The 20,706-nt window shown below is 42.2% G+C and overlaps 1 protein-coding gene and 1 long non-coding RNA gene across 2 annotated transcripts in view; both read right to left on the bottom strand.

The window, feature by feature from the left end:
• The window catches only part of LOC106636714 (uncharacterized), a 49,664-nt gene extending 33,743 nt beyond the window's left edge, over positions 1–15,921 (bottom strand). The window contains exon 1 of the long non-coding RNA XR_001338890.2: positions 15,888–15,921. This is a non-coding gene — a long non-coding RNA (uncharacterized LOC106636714). The remainder of the gene's footprint in view (positions 1–15,887) is intronic.
• Positions 1–20,706, bottom strand: part of LOC149374284 (fasciclin-3-like) — a 255,685-nt gene that overhangs the window by 85,457 nt on the left and 149,522 nt on the right. The window lies entirely within an intron of this gene.

The raw sequence follows: 20,706 nt of genomic DNA, 5'->3' as shown, positions 1-20,706 counted from the left end.
TTAGCTATCAAATTTTCATTAAAAACCAATCACCAGTCCCTGCGAAAGCTGTGGCAAAAACGCTCGACGCCCTTTTTGCTCCTTTTCATCGCACTTGAGGAGTAAAAGACTAACTTGATTTCACCCGGGTCTCATTCGATCAGTTGGAGCACACCTGTATACCTACACGTTATACACACCGCTCGTCGACTCGATCATTTTTACACGGACACGGTGTGTTGTTTCCTCCGGCGACGGAGCCGTAACGAGAGATTGTTTGCTCGGCCGTTCAAATTTACGAGGTTAAAAACTGAGCGCCTCCCCGCTTACGAAGCCGCGGTGGGAGGACACTGGTGAACGACGAAGGGCACGGCGGAAATTAACTCTTATCCATCAAGCGCACGGTCCGCCTTGCCGAGGCCGTAACGGCTTTGGACTTCCGCACTGATCTCCTTCCAGCGAGCCCGGCTCTTTGGAGGTTCCGTTTGATCACTTTTTTTGTAGCTCATTGGAAGGAGGGCTTACTTAACAGGATCTCTTTTTTTCCTTTTCTCGATGCACTCCTGTCAAGAGACACCGGGATCACAGAGTTTACGTTTTTTTTGCGGGTCCATCCAAACTCTCGGAACATTCTCGTTTATGTAAACACGGAGCTCGTGTCGTCGAGGAAAAGGATGATCGTGTGACGATCGGAGGTGACAAATTCAACTCGGTGATTCGAAAGAAACACGGTTGTCAAAGCATTTTCCAAGCGAGTGTAAGCTTTGCTAGACCATTCCGATTTTGGAGGAAGAGGTGCAGGCCGATTTTGCGATTTTTTCTTTAGCAAGAACGCAGTGGGAAAATATGACGGCCCTTTGAAGCAGGCACCTCGATTCCCTCTTATCCATCGACCAGCGCCCGTTTGCTATCGAATCTAATATTTATACGCGGGAGTGCGAGTAAAGGATTGTGTCGTGCACTCGCATCGATTCGCGGTTCCAAAAGCAAGCCTTTGCTGGTGCTTGGACTTTTATTTACCCCGATGCACGCAGAGGGATTGGCTGACGATTCTTTGAACGGATCTACTGCGTTGGCTGGCGAATTCGATCGCGTGCATGATTTTTGTTTTAGTGCATCGATGTTGGGCAATCTTTGTAGGAATATTGCGATAGATCGTGTTCAAAGCGAGTTTCCGCTGCTGAATAAATAACTAGCACCATGTATACAGGTGCACCAAAAAAATGACGTAACGTTACAGTTACCTTGTAATTATGCCTGTATACTTTAAAACAAATAGCATCCGTTTTCTGTTTAAGTAGTATACCTGTATGTAAAGTATTATCCTTTCATACTTTATGTAATATACTTATTTCGTGGCTAATGAGAATTCAAAATTCAAAACCACCCAATTTTTCAACGCGTCGCATTACGTTTATCTTAATGAAACCTCTTGAAAGATTGCACATGTCATTGATTTTGTGACTTTTCAAATTACTATTGTTATTATTATTATTAGTATTATTATCCTTATAATTGTTATTATACACCTAGTGTATCATACATTATCTCATTATCTGCACTGATTTTAATGTACTACAAAGATAAACTTTTCCAGAGGTATACGTTCTATTTATAATTACAGGCGACAATTTATTATCTGAGTATACCTACATACGTGTTTGATGACTGATGGATTATGATGGATTATGATTCATTCAAAGCACATTTAAAAGTTACTAAAATTTAAGGGTACGATCAATTACTGTATGATGTTGAAAATTTTACTATTTGCAAAAGTGAACAACATTTTCACTGGCAAAATAGTGAAAAATCAGGGTTGCTTATTTTGCACCCAGTCGATATAATTTTAATTCTAATTATTCATTTCTAATCAAACTAGCAATCTTGATTCAAATAAAAATAATTGTACAACCCACACACATTATTTCAAGTGATACCAACAACAAGATAATCAACTAATTTAAATAGTGAAAGTTTAACTTGGTAGAAATAGTGAATAATCACTATTTCGTAGTAAAAACCACTATTTTACAATGAATATTCACTAGTTCAAATAAGTTGTAAGTATACAACTTTGAAATAGTGAAATCGTCCGTTTCACTGCTAAGATAGTGTATATTCACTATTTTACAGTGTATATGCACTATTTTGAAAAAGTTGTATACTTATCACTATTTCAAATTTAAAGAGCATAAAAAATATACTTCACCAACAGACGCGAGTATATAGAACGAAGGGATCAAAAAATTGTCCAAAAAAGAAGAAACGCTGCTGTTTCCTCGGCTACCCTCATTTAACGGAGAGCCGGGATAAAAATGTTCTCGTTCCCCAAGCCTCTGGGTGATTTTCTCAGCGGCAAATACGAGAAGACGACGGCGAGAGGAACAAATCGAATTTGCATCCCCCGCGCGAGCAAGGTGTGCTATGCTCTATATTTTCTTTCCCGGAGCACGGAAAACGCAGCCGCGCCGCCGACTTTCGACCCCAGAGTTTTCATTCGGCGAATCGATCGACACCTATATATCCGGCCCGTCTCTGCATTTTCCTTCGCTCTCCTCATCGTTCCAAGGGCCTCGCGAGAGGCAAAGGGCGTGGAAGCGGAAGATGAAATTAAGTGGCAGCCGCTCTCTAAATGCAGCCACGCGCACCCTCTCCACCCCCCTTTTGTTCTCCTCGCCTTACCGAAGTATATATGTTTTGCAAAGTTTCTACGTGGAATTGAAAAACCTCTCTTCCTCTTCGCTGGAGCCGCAAACTTTTTTCTCCTCATTCCTGACAGGCCCATTTGAATTGCAGCTTAAGAAGTAGGTATCTCCTCCCGGGGACTGGCTGAAAATTTAATTTCCACCGATCCTGACATTTGCCAGACCTAGTCACTCATCGACCACAATACTTGCCATCGGCCTCGCATAATTTTTTCTACTATCAGAGCAGACAGTCAATAAGATTTTCTCAATAAGACGTTCATCACCTTCAGTACAATAAGACAGTGGGGAAGGTATGGAGGGAGGAGATGGGGCAGTAGATTGCTGACAGGAAATTTGACTGAAAACTTAATCATCTTCCTATCTCTTGCACCTTTGCGATGCATCGAATGCCACAAGTAAGTATTTTTCGACCAGTAAGATTGAATTTCGCCTTTCTTTGGTTATTGGATGAAACAAACGCATCGTTTCGCAGCATCCACTGTCACGGGCAACTCCACCAAAAAAAAAAAAAAAAAAAAAAAAAAAAGTAAATAAATGCGCAGACCCAGAAGAGTCAGACCAAGCGTAAAATTAATATGATAGTCAGCCATACACATGCAACGCGACAGCAGCAATCTCCCGGTCCGTTTTATCCGGGCAAACAGAAGGTACAGCGGAACAATTACGGGCACGGGGCACAAGTTTGCGGCGAGATCGGAAACGGGAATAGAATCTTGTTAGCTAATTCCAGTCAGCCAGCCATGCAGCTAACATGTACATGTATATATAGGGGGAGCAGTGGCACAACACACGGCGCTCCCACGTGCTCCCTTGGCTCTCGTTATTTACCCGTGCTCCTGAGACCTACCCCTCCCTCTGTTCTATATTCCACGTGGGCGAGCACGGGTTTGTTATCATATGCACCGGCAAACCAAACACGTAAGTATAGTAGGTATACGCACGACTACCTCTGCTCCAGCTGGTCGCGTTTCCGTCCGTAATTAAAGACAATGACTTACTCCAAGGGGGTACAAATCACGCCGGACCATTAGCGCGTTGGTATTGGACTATTGGATTTTTTGTGTGCATCTTATCAAGTGTGGATCTTCCGAAAATTTTCCGTAGAGTATGGAAAAGGCAGTCCACCGTAAATCTACGAGTAAACCTATACAAGCGAAGTATTGAGACGAATGGATATAAGTAAGTAAGTGTGCACATGAGAAAGAAAAAAAAAATTACGGTTAATAGTTTTATACGTATTTATAGAAGAAAAAAAGAGAGACAGAGGGAAGCAGAGGTCGACGAATCTTGTCAAAAGCGTCCAAGGGAGAGGACGTTAAAAGCCCAAGCCGTGGAAGCGAGAGACACCTCGCGTATACAGGTAAAGCCCACCAACAACTCCCGTAATCCGTCACGAGCCGAGGGTCTTCGCTCCCGCTTATATGCAGCGCATAAGCCCGGTACCCACGCGTAGGTGTGCCGTATATGATGTATACAAGTAGGTATAAGCGAGGGATCCTACTCGGACGTGCGACACCCGTCTGCGGTACATGCCCAGTGTATACATGTATACATTGGGTGCAGGTACCCTCTTTGGACATTTCGGAAGGATATACGCATGCACGTAATAGATAGCAACAACGCGAAAAGGGGGAAAGGGAAGTAGAAGGATGGAGAGCAGCTTATTCAAGGATCGTTGTCCAGCCACGAGACACCTGCCATGCGTCAGTAACTTACACCGCTCGAAGGAAGGGAGTTTAGGTGGCTGGCCAACCTTCCCGAAGAGATTTTTTAATTTCACGAAAAAGTTTTTGGAATAACCAGGATTTCTCGTTATCCTCACCAAAGTTTTAGAGTACAACCAGAACTTTCCATTATCTCGAGGAATTTTCGTCTCCCTCCTGGTGCGAAATTATAAATAACAAGTTTAGCGATGCTTGGGGTACAACTGAGAGCATTGTTGTAGATGTTTTTAAAAGTAGGTAGCTTTCACTGCATGTGTTTAAAAAAAATGTGATCAAATTATTGTAATGAATTACTTTTTTAAATCAATTTTCGTTTGCATTGTGTTATGTATGCCGATCAATGATGATTACGAAACATGTTTTAAAGTTATATTTCCTGTGGTGTCATCATTGTATGTATATCACATTACCATGAAATTTAGTTCAGTTAAAAAATTAGAAAAATACACACTAGATCTTCCAAGGAAAAAACAAAAACAACTTTCTCATTTAAAAGTTAAATTTACTCGCGACTGTAAACATTTACAATAATCTTACTTTTTTCAGCACCTTCTTCAACTGATAAAAAAATTTTCTTTAATACGTAGCCATTTTTGCGTTAATTGCGTATGAATAAATAATTTTGAAAGCAGCTTTGCATTATCTAATTTTTCTTCAAAAAATTTTATTGCATCGAGGAAAAAGCAATTATCGCAGAGTGCAGGGAAAAACTTTTTTTTTTACCTAGGGCGTTTTTTCTTTTTAACTTTGAACGCTTTCTTGAAACGTTTGCTCGGTAGGAAGAATAGCTGGGACCTAGCAATTACCCCTAGAAAGGATCAAAACTATACTACTTTGCATACGATTGTGAAAAACATTCAAGTATTTGTTAACGTGTAGAAAAAATTGTTAAACTGAATATTCTAAATTCCGTTGGGGATAAAGGATTTTTCTTTGATTCTTTCCTTTTCAGAAATTTGGCCATGGTATGGGGCTATATTTTCAGCGAGATCATAATATCACCCCGTCTCGATCCAAGTACCACTAAACATCCCTAAGTATGTGTTGTGCAGTAATTTCTATGTATTATGGTGTGGAAGGAGTGCATATACTAGCGTCAGCTAATGACTTTCCGATACATTATACCTATGGCTCGCTGTCGCTTTTATTGCTACAGGGGTTGCTGAGCTGGCCATCGATTAATAATAGTTTCGTGCTAATGACACGAGGACAGTGGTGTTTGCCATTAAAAGTTTTTTCTTCTAATGCACGTTTTACCAAAGTCTCACATTTTTTACTCCTTCGGTATAGATTATTTGGCTCATTAATTTTATCATTACCGATTGGTTACTGTACAAGTACATTAGGGCTATGATCTATCAGTAAGCGAACGCAATACGTACGTGATCAATTGTACACATTTGTACATTTACGCATACATACAAAACAGTTTATGATAAGTTGTAAGTTTCTGTAGAGTTTGTAAATTTTTTACACAAAAACACCGCATTGATACACGAATATTTCCTGCTACGAGTAAGCCAAGGAACACAAAAAAAGTTTGTCAAATGAAAAATTTTAAATTTTCATCCTATTACTGATAATCTACCTGAAAATTCGGCACTTGGGCAGCAGCTTACCATGAAAATTTCATTGAAACGTAAATTTGGAAAGTTCATTAAAATTAAATCGCCTATGGGGCCTCTACCATCCACATCATCAGCTTTAAACAACAACATATCATATTATGAGAGTATTGATAAAATTATTAACACTAGAGCGATCATTTGCGTAAATCATCGAATATAGTGCATTGCGCGCACACACGCGCACGCATTTCAATTAAGCATCGAAAATTTATGTCCGAGCCTGTGGTAGTATCGCGCATCAGCCGCAACACAAGAGCACCTCCATTCACCTGTAAAGCCTGCCTCTCTATCCGCTGCCCTGCCTCATTGTTAGTAGAACCAAGCCCTATTGTACGAGAGAGAGAGGCGCTCTTATCGCCCTCTTTGTGGGTGTTTTTTATCGGCACTGGCGTGACAATTATTCGAGCGGGTCCTTTTTTTGCGTCTCTCGTGAATTCACACGTTATGGTTACCAGGAGCTCCATGCGGAATTAACATTGTAACTGCACCGACGACGGCATGAAATACAGATGCGGCCGCGGAGTGGGAGAGCAGGGAAGAGACCAGATGCAGGTCAAACAGCGTCGCGCGCTATCGGGCTCGATGCACCCCAGTGGAGCTTGTGTTCTCGATCTCTCCTCTGTATAGAGCCGCGTGGACCTGCGTCGATGCACGCACAGGCGGCGCGAGAGGCAAAGACCATCATGTATAGGTACGGGCTCTTTTATCCGTCCATCTCTGGGGTGGACCCCTTTTCTTTCCCTCGCTCGCTCGCGTTTCCTCCCTCTGATTTACTGCGCGTGCACACGCGTCGACCCTATCGTATCGCTGAGTTTCTCCCGCTACTATTTTTCTGCTACCCTCACTGCCTTTGTGCTCGGCAGGGTGTGCATATTTCTCGGAAAAATGTCACGTCGAATCGTCCGATGGTCTGGTTGCGTATAAAAATATCTGAAATTCGAGCACGCGTTGCTTTGGGTAAAAAATTAATCTTTACAGTGACCAGTACTCAGCTCTTTGCTTTTTCATTTAGCACCATGACTGTGTATGGTTCTATTTTAAATGTCGGTATCGCAGGAGCATTAGTATTTCCACCCAACGTCAATAAAGTCCATTTAGTGACATCTCTAGATTGAGACAAAACGATTCTGGCTTCCGCGACAGAAAAAATTATGTGGAACAACTCTAAATTAATGATGCGAAAAAAAAGGATTAAGTCACTAGTTCAGAAATCACGCAGGAGATGTTTTGCAACAGAGATGGTGTATTAAATTGTAGTACGAAAAATTTTTCCAGAAACGTCAAAAGGTTAAGTTGCAAAGGTGCTTGAAAGATGAACGGGACTATCATCATCGCAAAAAAATGAAAGATAGCATTTGTACGAATACTCCTATGACAAAGCTACTGGCATTTTTCGATATTTCTTCAACTCTTCCCAATTTATAATATTTAATATGTAACATGACTTTCCTACATTTTTCATACATCATATAATTCGATCTATATTCGTGGGAATACATGGTAGTACTGTTTTGGTAACAGGTGTAACCTCGTGCTGGTTGTGTTGTTGTCTAGAAAATGTAAGTCTCCGAAGAGATCACAAATGAGTGAGACGAAAAAATCCAAAAATGCGCATAAGTATAGGTGATGTTGTTATTATCTATCACGTCAGGGAAGCCTTGGTATTGGCTGTATGTAATCATGCAGTGGGTACTACCATAACATGTATCTATACAGTCGTATATTAGGTTATACATACACCTATGACCCTATACAGACACGAGAATCAGCTTCAGAGCCGGAGGCACGTGCTCCATATCGACCGGATTATGATTTAGTCGGCAAAGCTGCTCGGGGCGTGATTTACACTCGCCAGCAGCTCGTCTCCGTCCCGCGGCTATATTACCGCACAACCATGGCAGCGCAGTAGCTGACCCCCATTACCAATGCCGCCTTCTCCTTCTAGGTACAACTTCTCCTCCTCCACCTCCTCGGATATTCCCGAACTCTCTATTGTCGTGGACGTGTATCACAACTTTGGGGGCCACTGCACTGCGGAAGGTGCCATCGACCGCACATGCGGCTTACGTAGCGCGTGAAATTAATAGCGCGCATTTGGTGCAGTGGATCCACATGCCCATAGGTGTGCACCAGCTAAGCCGCTGTCCGATGAACGCATGCTAGAGATATAAGTCGTAACACAAACGGCACCCGTTGCCAACAGTGGGGTGCAAAATATTCACGCCCGAAGGTGTCTGCTGGTGCCACGTATACAAGGGATGAATCTGTCGCTTTTGCTTTCACCCCCGTCAACGGCGAAAGCTTGAGAAATGCAAATCGGACCGGCCGGCCTTTGCACCCATCGTACATCAGCTTTCCGTGCATCGGTGTATATCATATACGTGGGCGTGCGTGTATATGCACCTGTGCGATGATTTGCAAAGCAAAACGAGCTGCGCCCCACCATCAACACTCGGCTGACTGCACGCGTGTGGGTGTAACGTATGACTTTATCGGGACTCCTGGTAGCCTGTACGCGAACCAGGAATGGAACTTTTTACTTATCGGCTGAAGTTACTCGTAGGGGAAAAATACATATATTTTAACCCATGCGTCAATTCTTGTGACGTTTGACTTGGATTTTAAATAACGCCAAGGGGTAGGGTTATTTTAACGATTGGCGAGCAAAAACGTAAGATGTAGTCCAAACAGCAGACCCACGCCGGTGAAATATGATATGGTTTTTCCTTCAGTTTTTCTTCTTTGTATCCGGAGGTAGATGAGATAAGATGTGAAATGTGAAAGCTCGTTTCTTCGTCGAGCTATGGAATCAGACCGATAGCTCCCCTTTAAACGCACACTTAAAGACCGAACGAGCGAGGTGAAAAAGGAGCCAGAAAAAAGTGACGGATTGTAGGCTCACTTTTCTCAGTTACGTTTAATTAAACTCATTCCCAATGCCACCCTCAATCCCGTTTCACGCGCAAAGTGGCTCCTCGCGCTCACGCGGCAGTAGACTTGATCCTCTTAATTTGCCGCTGCTGCTCGCACGGGAAAACAGTTTTTCTCGTTGCGTTAGGATCAATTTCGATGTACTTCTCTCTCCGACGCTAAAGTCAACACTCGTACGTGGGAGCAAGGGGGCAGATGGACTCTGGGTGTTAAATAATACGAAGGAATTACGAGCTTACAAGGGTTACAAGAAATACACAGTCTTATACGGTTGAGAATAAGAAGCCTTTTTTAACTGTAAATTATAAAACAGTGTTAGGGGTGGTCGCAAGAGAGTTAGTCAGTAAATATTGAAACTCTGATGAACGAAACTTTGCTTTGCGCGTACAACTTTATTGGACGATGATAAATTACAATTGAACAGACAACAATGTAATAAAGATGAAGCTTTGCGCTTCAAGGAATTTTTAATTAAATGCACTTTGAGGTTTGGAACTACCAGCCCCGGCTAACCATGAATTGATTGTAAGAGATTAAAATTATTGTTTGCGATAAGTAGCAAGAGTCTGCATTATAAAGTTTCCCTTAACTCCACAAGAATTAATCATTTTACTTTGGTGAAAGTTTCATTGGTATCCCACCAGCTGAGGTAATGCTTTTATCAGCTCTTTTCGAATACTCTGAACAGTTTGTTTGATGTTTGGAAAAATTAAAAGATAAACTTCTGTTTGGTAAAATTAGCTTTGATCAGTTTATCCAAAAAGACGAATAGAGAGAAGAGGGTTTTTTACAACGACGTACGTGTGATGGAAAACGGTGATATTACTACTACCGTAATATGCATATTATAACGTTACAAAAACGTGACGCAAACAATCCTTAGCATCAACATATTGGTATCCGTAGGTGTGGTAATAGCAACCACATATTCTTAACTCCCTTATCTATCTGGAGTCCTTTTTTCGCTACTCATCAAAGTGTCTCGTTTAATTTTCAGCGGTTGCCGTGACTATTTACCTCCTTACGTATACCAATGTAGGGGAAAATAAGACGACGCAATTTAAATGTACATGAAGAAAAGAAAAGGTAGTACGGATGAGCAAGAAGAGTGACATTCTGACGCGTTGAGTTTGCGGATCTCGGTATTTCACGCCTCGAGACATCTCGGAGAGCTGCCACACTCGCACCCTCTTGCTTGTCCTCCTTTGATTTCGCTCGATCCAACAGGTATGGGCATATTTGAATAATTTTTATTTTCAGTGTTGTCAGCAAGGGTTCCATCTGTTAAAGTCAATTGTAAGAAAACGCGCGACGAAAGTCGAATCACTGGGTAACTCGTTAAAACTAATTCTAACGTAGAAAGTGTGTTGTACTTCTTGTGCCAGAGATGAATTTTTCCTTACACCTCCGCCGAAAGTTCGTTCCATCTGACCCGATTTTGAGCTAGAAAAAGCCTCATATCAGTCCTGCCATATGTGCGCAGAACGAAGTGCGCAGATATATATAGTTATATATTCAGCACCAAGAAGCAGCAGTACTGCAGTAGTTATACACTACATATATATATATATACGGCTAACGGAGTTATAACCTTTATAGTTTATACAACACAGAAAATCATTGGATATTTATTTACATAAATTATTGGATATATATACATATGTTTTTTTTTTTTGCACAATTTACATGTATATATAAATTTTTTAATTTTATATGAACAGAGTACACAACACAAAATTAAAACTACCAAATTAATGTTTTTTGATGAGTTACTTTCACTTTAATGATTTATTTAGTATATAAATGTAGTATATACATGTCATATTACAAAAATAAACTATGAAATCTTTTATTTAATCGAATTATGCTTATCACAATTATAATAGTTATTGATAATAACCTGATTTATTTTGCACTTACGGATATAAACATTAGGATTTTTAAAATGATCTTTATAGGATCCATGATTCGAATTTAAACGGATTTCTCTTCCTCTCGTTTTGCCAGCACGACCAACCTGCACAAATCTTCGGCCCAATCTGATTCTATATAATTCTCGGCGAGCGTATATATATAGATATACCTATACACATGTACACTCATCTGCGTGCATTTAAGTGGTATTGTTCGAGCGACCGATCGATCAACAATAATGCATAATGCACTAAATCTTTGACTGGATCTTTAAACCATCATTTTTAACAAAACCAAAACCGTGGTGACGAACTTTCGGCGGAGGTGTAAGGAAAAAAAGTATACGTACCACGGCCAAAAAGTGGGGCTACATCTGACCGCGCATTACCGGCCTCGCCTTCGGCTCGGCCGATAATATAGCGCGGTCAGTAATAGCCCCACTTTCTGGCCTAGGTACGTAATATACTATTGTATTTCGACAAATTATAGTGATGCGGGTTCACATTAGTTTGTACAGATATTTGAAAAATGGTTTAACAAACTATTGGATGAAGAATTGCTACATTTTTGTTTATTAAGATTTTTTGTGGTAATTTTTTACCGCTGTTATCACCACTTTTAGATCGTACATAAAATAATCACTATTTTAGTAAACAGTAAGACAAACTACAATTTTTTTGTGACTAACGTTGGTATGAATAAAAAACACATTTTTCCACTTTTAGAAGTTGAACATACCAACTGACCATCCACATGGCATTCAAAGTCTCCAACTTTTAAATCATGGGCGATAACTTTATACTCAAACCAAATTGCAACGTCACAGTAATATGTAGTTTTACAATCGTTATCAGAGTTCAGTTCTTTTTTCAAAACGCAACACATTATCTGGTGAATAAACGAACAAAAGCATAACGTAAAGTATCAGGGGGTTCTGGGGTAGATAAAACAGGAGCCACATATATGTATAAGTATAATATAGAACTTCTGGGAGTAACACAGCAGTATGACAGAATGACATAGCTACGAAGTTTCACGTTCCCCATGTATTTCTCCCTTTTTTCTGCTTGGAATGTTTCCTCGAGTGATGAATAGTCAAATCCGTGCGCGAAATCCCTCCTGTCGACATGCATAAGAGCATTCGGTAAAAATTTCGTGGTGCTCGCAAGGCCTATATTTGCCTATAAATATGCGCACCGAAGGGTTGCAATGATCGCACAGCAATTTTCGCGATTCGTTAATTTTCTTTGTCAACGTAATAGAAGGTATGAGTGTAGTGGTGGGGACGCGGAGTTGTTACACTACGATGACTCACGTCTCGAAGCGTAAGAAACGACATTTGTCAACGCGTCTTTTGCTCTGGTTGAAATTTCTCTATCGATGCTCCAGCACTCGAGGGGAGGGCGAAGCCAGGGACGAGCTTTATATCAGCAGCAGGGACATTGTCATGATTTTTGCGTTGTCTATATTTGAATTTCAAATTTAGACGATGAGCCACAGCCGCTTAGGTAATTGAGGTGGATGGAACGTCGTTGCCTTGGAAATTTAAATTCAACGGGGATGTTTTAACTCGTATAGGTACAAGGATATTTGATGTTGTAGATCGTACGCTGGGATCACGAGCTTGGAGGACATTGATGACCAAGCCTATATGTTTTAAGTCTATCGTGAAAACGTTTAAATATTTTTTATCTATTATAGAAGTAGTGCGCTGTTTCGTGTACCATGGAAAACACTTACAAAACAGGTCAACGCTATCCGTGCAAGTAGAAAATCCGATTGTGCGGTTCTGTCTGTTTGTATCGTTCCAGTACTTTTGTGCATCACAAAGGACTTGGAAATTTTTAATTTAAGACTGCTCAAACTGCGACTTATTCCTCTGAGAACATTTTCTAAGCCAAGTCGTGAGAGGGGCGAATAATTAAAAGCGTAAATCATCGGAAAATGGAGCACTAAATGTAAACGACCCGTAAATTACCATACGACGGGAAAAAATAATTAATGCAAAAGCGACAGCCCGGCTGTACTATATTAAGTAGGAACGAAATAACGAGTGTCCACAGGAAACTTCAATGGGAGCTACTAAAAAAATTTTGATATTCATGAAGAAATAACCCTATCCCGTTCTTGCCCAAGTCTCCGTACATAATCACCTGAATTTTAATGATCCAACGTGCATTTAAAAAGTTGAACAATAATATTTAAGCCAGCATTTCGACTCGAGAGAAAAAATAAAAAATCATCATCCGTGGTGGTTGAGATCACAGCCGGAGACCACGGATGGCCAAAGTACAGGGAACACAACTGGGGGCTCTCACCGAAGCTGAGCTAGGCTCTTACCATATTTAATGCGTGTACACAATAGCCAAAGTATCACTGTGCAGGTTCTCTTAAAGGTGCCCACACATTAGATGCAACTATGTGTACAAGAGAAAAGTTACGTGCTGAAAGAGCTTCGTGGGCCCAGCAGTGTTCGAGAGCTCCATGATGGAAAAGCGTAGATTGTGCGGATATACCAGTGTACGTGCAGTACCTTGACTGACGGAGAGAATGGGAGGGTCGTCCACTAACGAAACGAAGAGGGAGTAAACATGCAGGGCCGGCGCCACGTCTAACTTTTTGATAGGATTAACAGTTGAAAGTCAGTTACGACGTTCAGCGGTGTCCTGGTCTAGCCTGCATCTTCTCCTTTGCTCACCCATCTTCCCGCACTACACCACAAACGTCGATTTCTACCAGCAGTCTCGACTTTTCTCTTGCCCCATCTAAGTACGTCTCTTTGTTACTTTAACACGGTTTTTAGTTGGCTGTTTGTTTTCCGGGGCCGAGCCTTTTTTCCTGCAATTGAATTACATGTCTGAACTAACGTAACTGCCGTTATTTATACCCTCCCCACCCTTTTTTATGGTCTTTTTAACGGCCTTTTTTATGGACAAGCCTTGGAACTCGATCAGCTTAACACGAAACATGAATACATACGCGCTCTGCTCTACTTTCCTGCGCCATAATGTATTTCATTAACATGGTAATTCATACAACAGTATGTGTTTGTACTGTCGGTGTGAGGTGGTTATGCAATGAACACGAAGAAAGAAAAGGACGATATTCTACTGAATGCGTGGTCCCCGCGACAAGGCCACTTTGGCACACCTACGTATCGGAAAATCAAGTGATAAAATTAAAGAAATCATTACTTGCAAGTACATCACGTGCAATTCAAATTTTGATACAAACTTGTTGGATCACTTATCGAATACCAACATACTTTGATCGGGGTTGCGTTGTTTTCATTTCGTTGATCCATTCATCGAACTTTAATGTATAAAACGGTGCTTTCATATGTCTTTCTATTCGTACTACTCTGAAACTGATATCCTTGAAATCCACTTCTATGATATATATACACATGGTGCATAATATAAAAGAAAAATGAAAACTGATGTAGCGATCGATGTCTACCAAAGGCGAGCTTATTTTCGTTATACACGGGATGCCAGGAAGTATAAAGATGAGACGGAAATCAGCCAGGAAAATGCTGTCCCCTTTTCGCGCGTGTGCAATCTGCATAAGTTGTATGCCCTGCACGAAATTGGCCAAGCCATGGCAGCATGCACTTATTCGAGATGGCACGCCGTGTCGTGAAGTTAAAAAATGTGCATGGGTGTAACGAGGCCGCACCACCGTCTCTGTAACATCGAAAAAAATTTGCATGCACGCATTTGGCTCGTAAATTTATTTTGCACTTTGCAGCTGGGCGCGGGCGCTTAACTTACTCACGAGGGTGCACGGATAGTTTCGCACCGGATTACCTTGTCGTTACACGCTACATTTTTCGTTTACTTGGAAAAAAGTGCTAGTTTCGGTCTTCTATTTGTGTGAATATATTCAATTTCACAGCTTTTTTTACTGAATTTCATACAACTAGACCTTTCAATGGATATTCAGTGAGAAAATGATGAAATCTTCAAAGGTACGAATCGATAAATGTTACCCAATTTAGTTACAGCCAATAAAGCAATCGAATACTTTAAATCGGGAAGGTGCGTTGGATATTTAGGACTATATGTTGTACCAATAAATGAATCACACATCTACACGCAAGGTCATGCCCAATTGAATTTTCAAGGTGTGTTGAAGTTTTCAAACTAAATCGGCTGGAGGTACGTCGAAAAGGCAATGTACATTGACGGTGGCATTTAGTGGATATCTTTGTGATTTTGTAATAATATTCTCACTGCGATATGTTGGTTGAAAAATTTCAAGCACATCCCTAAGCATCGACGGTTCGGGTAAACAAGGGAACGCAGATTTTTCATCAAACCAAAAACAATTGGGCTCGCAACGATCGCCACTATAAAATATAGCTCGCGTCCCTGGACTCCGTTGCCCGCGCGAGCACGAACACATATTATATCCCCACAACAGGGCAATCACGCGCCCGAAAAGTATTACGCGCACAACTGTCCCGAGGGAGAGCAGCGCTTGTGCGTGCTGTTTGAAAATTTTCCGCGCTTATTTTTATATTCGAGCGCACAGCCCCGGCTTTACGTCGATGCGTGTAATTTCGGGAAAAATGAATATTCATGGCTGGTTTCGCTTTAACATTTAAAAGCAGCGCCGTACGAATTGGGTATTTCGAGTGGAGGGGCGTGGATTTCCATTTTTGCATTCATAATTGTATTTTGGCAGCGGGAGACCCACCCCCGCCCCTCGCCCGCCTCTTTATGCGACGTTCGTGGACTTGAATAAATCAACGGAAATATCTGTGATTGATTATCCACGCGAATTCCATTAAAAAGTACAATCAGTATCGTATTACCAATTAATTATGTTAAAGCCGTCCTTGCAAACACCTTTAATCCAATAATATTATATTTTAAAAAATCACAAATTTAACATTACTACGTCCTTGCTTATTGTGAAAGCAAAACTAATGTTAATGAAAAAAAAAAACTGGGAAATTTCTCTTGTGACCTACTTTTGTGTACCGTGATACTTACGTAACCATTGTTTTACACCCTGCAAATGAGCACCACTCAAAAGCCAATAGCCTTACCTGAAACAGAAAAAGGAAAATATTCAATGACAATTCATAACTTAAACACAGAATTTAGTGGTGTAAGGTGATAAAAAAAATAAGCAAATAAACACTCGTTCAGACATAAATAGCAATTAAATCTGAGAATTGCATTTAACGATATTGTATAAAATTTCTGTACGCTCTTCGACTGATTACTGTTAAAAATCTAGTCTTACAGTGTATATTCAATAGAGGTGTTATATATAGTTACCGATAGAGAGGCATAAAAAGCTTTTATGAAAGCCACAAGTAAACTGTGCTGTCTTAAAAAAAAAAATGATAAATTTCAAGTGAGGTTGCCAGAGAAGCCCTGAAACGAGCCGTGTCTGTAGACACCAGGGAATCATCTCCAAACACTTGTGTTTTTGTTACACAAAAGCTGGAAAAATTATTGACAACTCATCCCTATATAGCATATTATAATAGCACCGACCCGTGATTTTCAATACTATCAGTTTATCAGCGACTTTAAGCATTGCTTCGATCGTAAACACTAAATAGCGAGAAGCAAAAACTCGAGTATAAGAGTATATACGGCGCTCGGAGGGGCGCGGCGCTAGTAGCGGGATAACTGATGACTCGAGGGTGATTGATATGCGCCCGTTTGAGGAGCCACCACCATCGCCTTATCCTCGTCCTCCGACAGCGCTGTACCATCCATCGGATAAGATCGCCCGGGAGAGCAGTTGTCTCATCTCAGCGGCTGAACGGAGGCAGCAGCGGTGGCGTCTCGGCAGGGAGATAACGACGTCAGGTCTACGTCGCGCGCATTGGCATCCCTTGCGGGGAAAACCACTATCGAACGAGAGGAGAGCGGATCCCGCGCCCACGTCATGTAGGATATAGCCCCGAGCCGCCAACCTTGCTCTGACCACCACAGTCATTTGTCTAGATCACCCCTTTCCCTCTCTCCTCTCTCCCATTCTACCAAGCATCCCCTGTCTGTCCTTCGCGTACCCTTTGCGTGGCTCTCGGCTTGTAACTTTCGTTAGTCATATGAGCATACAATGCTCGCGTAATACTCGCAAAGTCACGAGAAGACGGTGTTCTCTCGCCTGGCCGGCTTCTCATCGTTTCTTGTGGGCTTCTGATTTGCATCCTGTTTTTACAAGATCCGCGGTCATACAGCTATGCACTTCTTGACTTGCTTTCTGGTTTTTTTTTTTTTTTTTTTTTTTTTTTTTTTTTTTTTTTTTTTTTTTTTTTTTTTTTTTTTTTTTACCCCCCAAGCCAAAGGACTTTGAAGAGTAAAATGTCAAAGCCTCGCGCTCGAGTCAAGCTCAAGTCGCGCGTAGTCGTTATGCTGTCAAAGGAAGGGCTGGAGGATACGGATAGTGGAACTTTGAGTGCTCGACTGGGCTGATCGATACGGAATACTATGAGCACTAGCCAATGTTCGATAACAATCGCGATCCATACGAAAAGGGGGCTCGTACGTCTCTATTCGTGTGATTCGGTTCAAGGGACAATATCGCCGTTTTTCCACGCGGCCCATCAGCCAGATCGTTTGGCGCATCGCTTACCCGGTGCGCGTCACCACAATTCACTCCCCTGACGCCTGGTCGTAAATTTTCAAAGTACGTTTAATCAGTGCTCACCACTTAATTGCCATGCTAATTCGCCTGGCACCGGCCAGCTGGAGAAAGAGGGGAACGAAGGGGGCAAGCCAGGAGTACCCGATACCGGTGTGCCGGTCGAAACAAAGGGCCCATCGCACGTGGCCATTAGAGATCCGAGCTGTTGGCCGAAGTGGAGTAATTTCCGGATTCACCTTGCCTACTTTGGAGACCCTGCGCTGGAAACACGTCGGGCGGTAAAACTTTGTTGGACAATGACAGACCGAGGGACGTGCAATATGCTCGCGTGCAAGCAACCAGTCGATCCGGCGATTCGGAACCCTTTGTTTTCCTCTCGGGGGGACGAACTTTGCTCGCACCGTCACAGGGCTGGCGCGTAACTTTGGCCCCGGGCTCGGCGAGTCGATCGGTGGATTTTCGCCTTTTCAAAAGGACTGATCTAATAATCGACTCCACTGTTGAAACTGTAATTACTCGACGGCAAAAGTCATACGATTCGACCGAAAAACCTCGACTACATCACGGACTCGAATGTTTCCTACATCCACCTGTGTGCACAGCCACCTCCTGTTGACGTTTACGCGTTGAATTAACTCGGCCAGGGGAAGGTTCACGCTCACTATGGGCACGGGGGGGGGGTGGGTTGAGGGCTCTTCTGGTGCAGATGGTAGGTATATCAAAGGGTCGTAGGATAAAAGGGAAGAGCAGCCGTAAGCGCTGCCGACGGGGCGAGACTTTTGATGAATTTCGCGCTTCGCTTCGGCTCCATTGTTCCATCTTTGGGTGTAGATACTGTAGGTGCCTTGTCATCGTGATCATCATAAATTGTGGCACACTCACGGTGCTCGCGGTGCTGGGGCTTTTGACTACACTTTGAGGGCTGATCGACAGGTTGATGTTGTGTGTAAGCGACGTCGGTGGTGCAAGTAAACGTATAACGATGAGCCGCACAATATATGGACCCTTTGTTTGTACATGGTCATGAAGTGAAATGTGTATGGTTCAATTCTTACTTTGAACTTATTTCGATCTGTTTTAATATACATAATGATTTTCATACATAGTGTAAAACGAAACACCCGTCAAAAAATAAAGCCCCAATGTAACCGGATTACCATCTTTTTTAGCCGAAAACGGACACACATTTGAAAATCGCATAAATCAGATTATTCCAGTCGATGATTTCGCGGGACCGACTACTATTTGCATTTTCAACAGAAAAATTTGGACCATTAATCACTATGTGGCACGCGTATCCATGGAAACACGTTGAGTCGGAAAAAAGGGGGGGCTAAAACGATCAGGGCAGGCGTGGAAGATCAGAAAACGCAAAGATAAAGTCCGAGCGATAAATTTACAGCTTTGGTAACGGAGCAATCGCGTAATAAGTTAATTGACAAACGGCACCTGTACGGCAGGTGGGAGAAACAGAGCAGCTCGAAAGCTCCCCCGAGGCAGTTTGGCGCGCCCCCCGTTCCTGTATCGATTTTTCGCTACCTCGAGCCCATTGAAATTCCTTTTTCACCGTGATCGCGAAGAGTCGCGCGCAGGGAGAACCTTCCACCCCCTACATGTTTTGCAAAATTTAATAATGCCCCTCTACGATCGGGCTATAAATTAGCTTGTTTCACGCTGTTACCATGTTCCTATATATCCGATACATGCATGTGCAAAATTGCTCTATTTATCGTTTGCCCTCGATAAATGCGTAAAGTAGAATACCGTTGTTTTTTATTTCTATCGGAATTTAATTTTTATTTTAAATTTTTTTATTCTTTTGGAATGTAGTCTTTGATGATTAATCGAGTGTGTACGAAGGTATGGATATTGATCATAGTCCAAGGTCACCTCCTATACTCTAACGAATAAAATCAATCATTTTTAATCAAAATTCATTTCATTGGCTTTCATCATACCTACTTGAGTTTTGAAATAAAAGTCCGTATTTTTCTCTACAAACCCAACTCTATTTTGGAATAAGGTTAACATCGCAAATGAAAAAAAAAAAATGATAACAATTGGTTCACGGAACAACGTGATAATAGTTGTTATTAATCCAATCGATGGGCAAATGAATTTCTAAATAAACTTGATTATCATCCCGGCGAAAGATAATGCAGTAGAGAGCCCCACACGTACGTCGACGGAATAAAGTAAGCCGGGAGTGGTACAAAACGTTGACGACGAAAGGCGCGTCGGGCAAACTTTCGGTGCATAAAGATCGAGTTTGTTATTCTTGCGTGGAAAAATAACTCTGGGCCAACGAGGAGAAAAAGAAGCCCCGAGACAAGTGAATTATCTTCCCCGATAATTTTTGCCCCGGGGGGCTTCGGGAAAATGCAAATGGAATTTCCCTCGAAAGCGCGCTCGTCCCCTTTTTACGCACGAAGTAGGAGGCGACACTCTTCCCATCCCTTCTCGTATTACTTGGGTACACGGTAGCCATAACTCAGTGTACTTACCCTTGGTGTTACCAAAAAAACTTTCTTTTTTTTTCCACAAGTGAGCAAACGACACAACTGAGAGTGTTCCGTACGGTAAAATTAACACGTTGGCATCGCGTGATCGCGTCACTGAGTTAACGGCGAGTAACCTTGTAAAACTCATCAGTGTCCCGGGAAAAAGGCAAAATGTCGTGAAACCGCGAACCCTCGTTAACGAAACCTCGCAAGGGTGAGCGACAACAAGAAAACTCGGAAGCAAGTCCAAAGCAGAGGCAGGGCGTACAACAACGGCAGCAGCTCACGGCTCATTCACTAGCCCGATTTTAACGCCGAAAGAGAGCTCAGCTAGCCGGCGCCTGCAAAATCGCTCGGCACTCTACAGCATCAAACATATATATATATACACCCCTATTACCAAATACGACGCCTCGTCATCGCGATCTCGCCGAGGGACCTGATTAACCGAGCTTCTAACGAGCTTTCGGGGGATCGGCCCCTCGACGTCTCTTGCAGAGCGCTCATTATATACTACGTGTCTCGGGACTTGACGGCTGGTAGGGAGGGGATATGCAGGAAAACTCCTTTGTCCAATGAAAAATGTAGCGAGGTGGGTGATTAAGAAACATCGAGGTCGGCCGAGCAGTTTGAAATAGCTGCATGGGTCATGCATTATTTGCGCTTAAAGGCGGTCCACGTGCGGGGAGTTTGTTACCCGCGT

Source organism: Copidosoma floridanum, unplaced genomic scaffold (genome assembly GCF_036245765.1).
Source record: "Copidosoma floridanum isolate Cflo_tuat_1 unplaced genomic scaffold, Cflo_Japanese_pri ptg000020l, whole genome shotgun sequence".
In the NCBI taxonomy this organism is placed as follows: Eukaryota; Metazoa; Arthropoda; class Insecta; order Hymenoptera; family Encyrtidae; genus Copidosoma; species Copidosoma floridanum.
The sequence above is the reverse complement of the archived record's forward strand: the minus strand, read 5'-3'. Positions and strand labels throughout refer to the sequence as shown.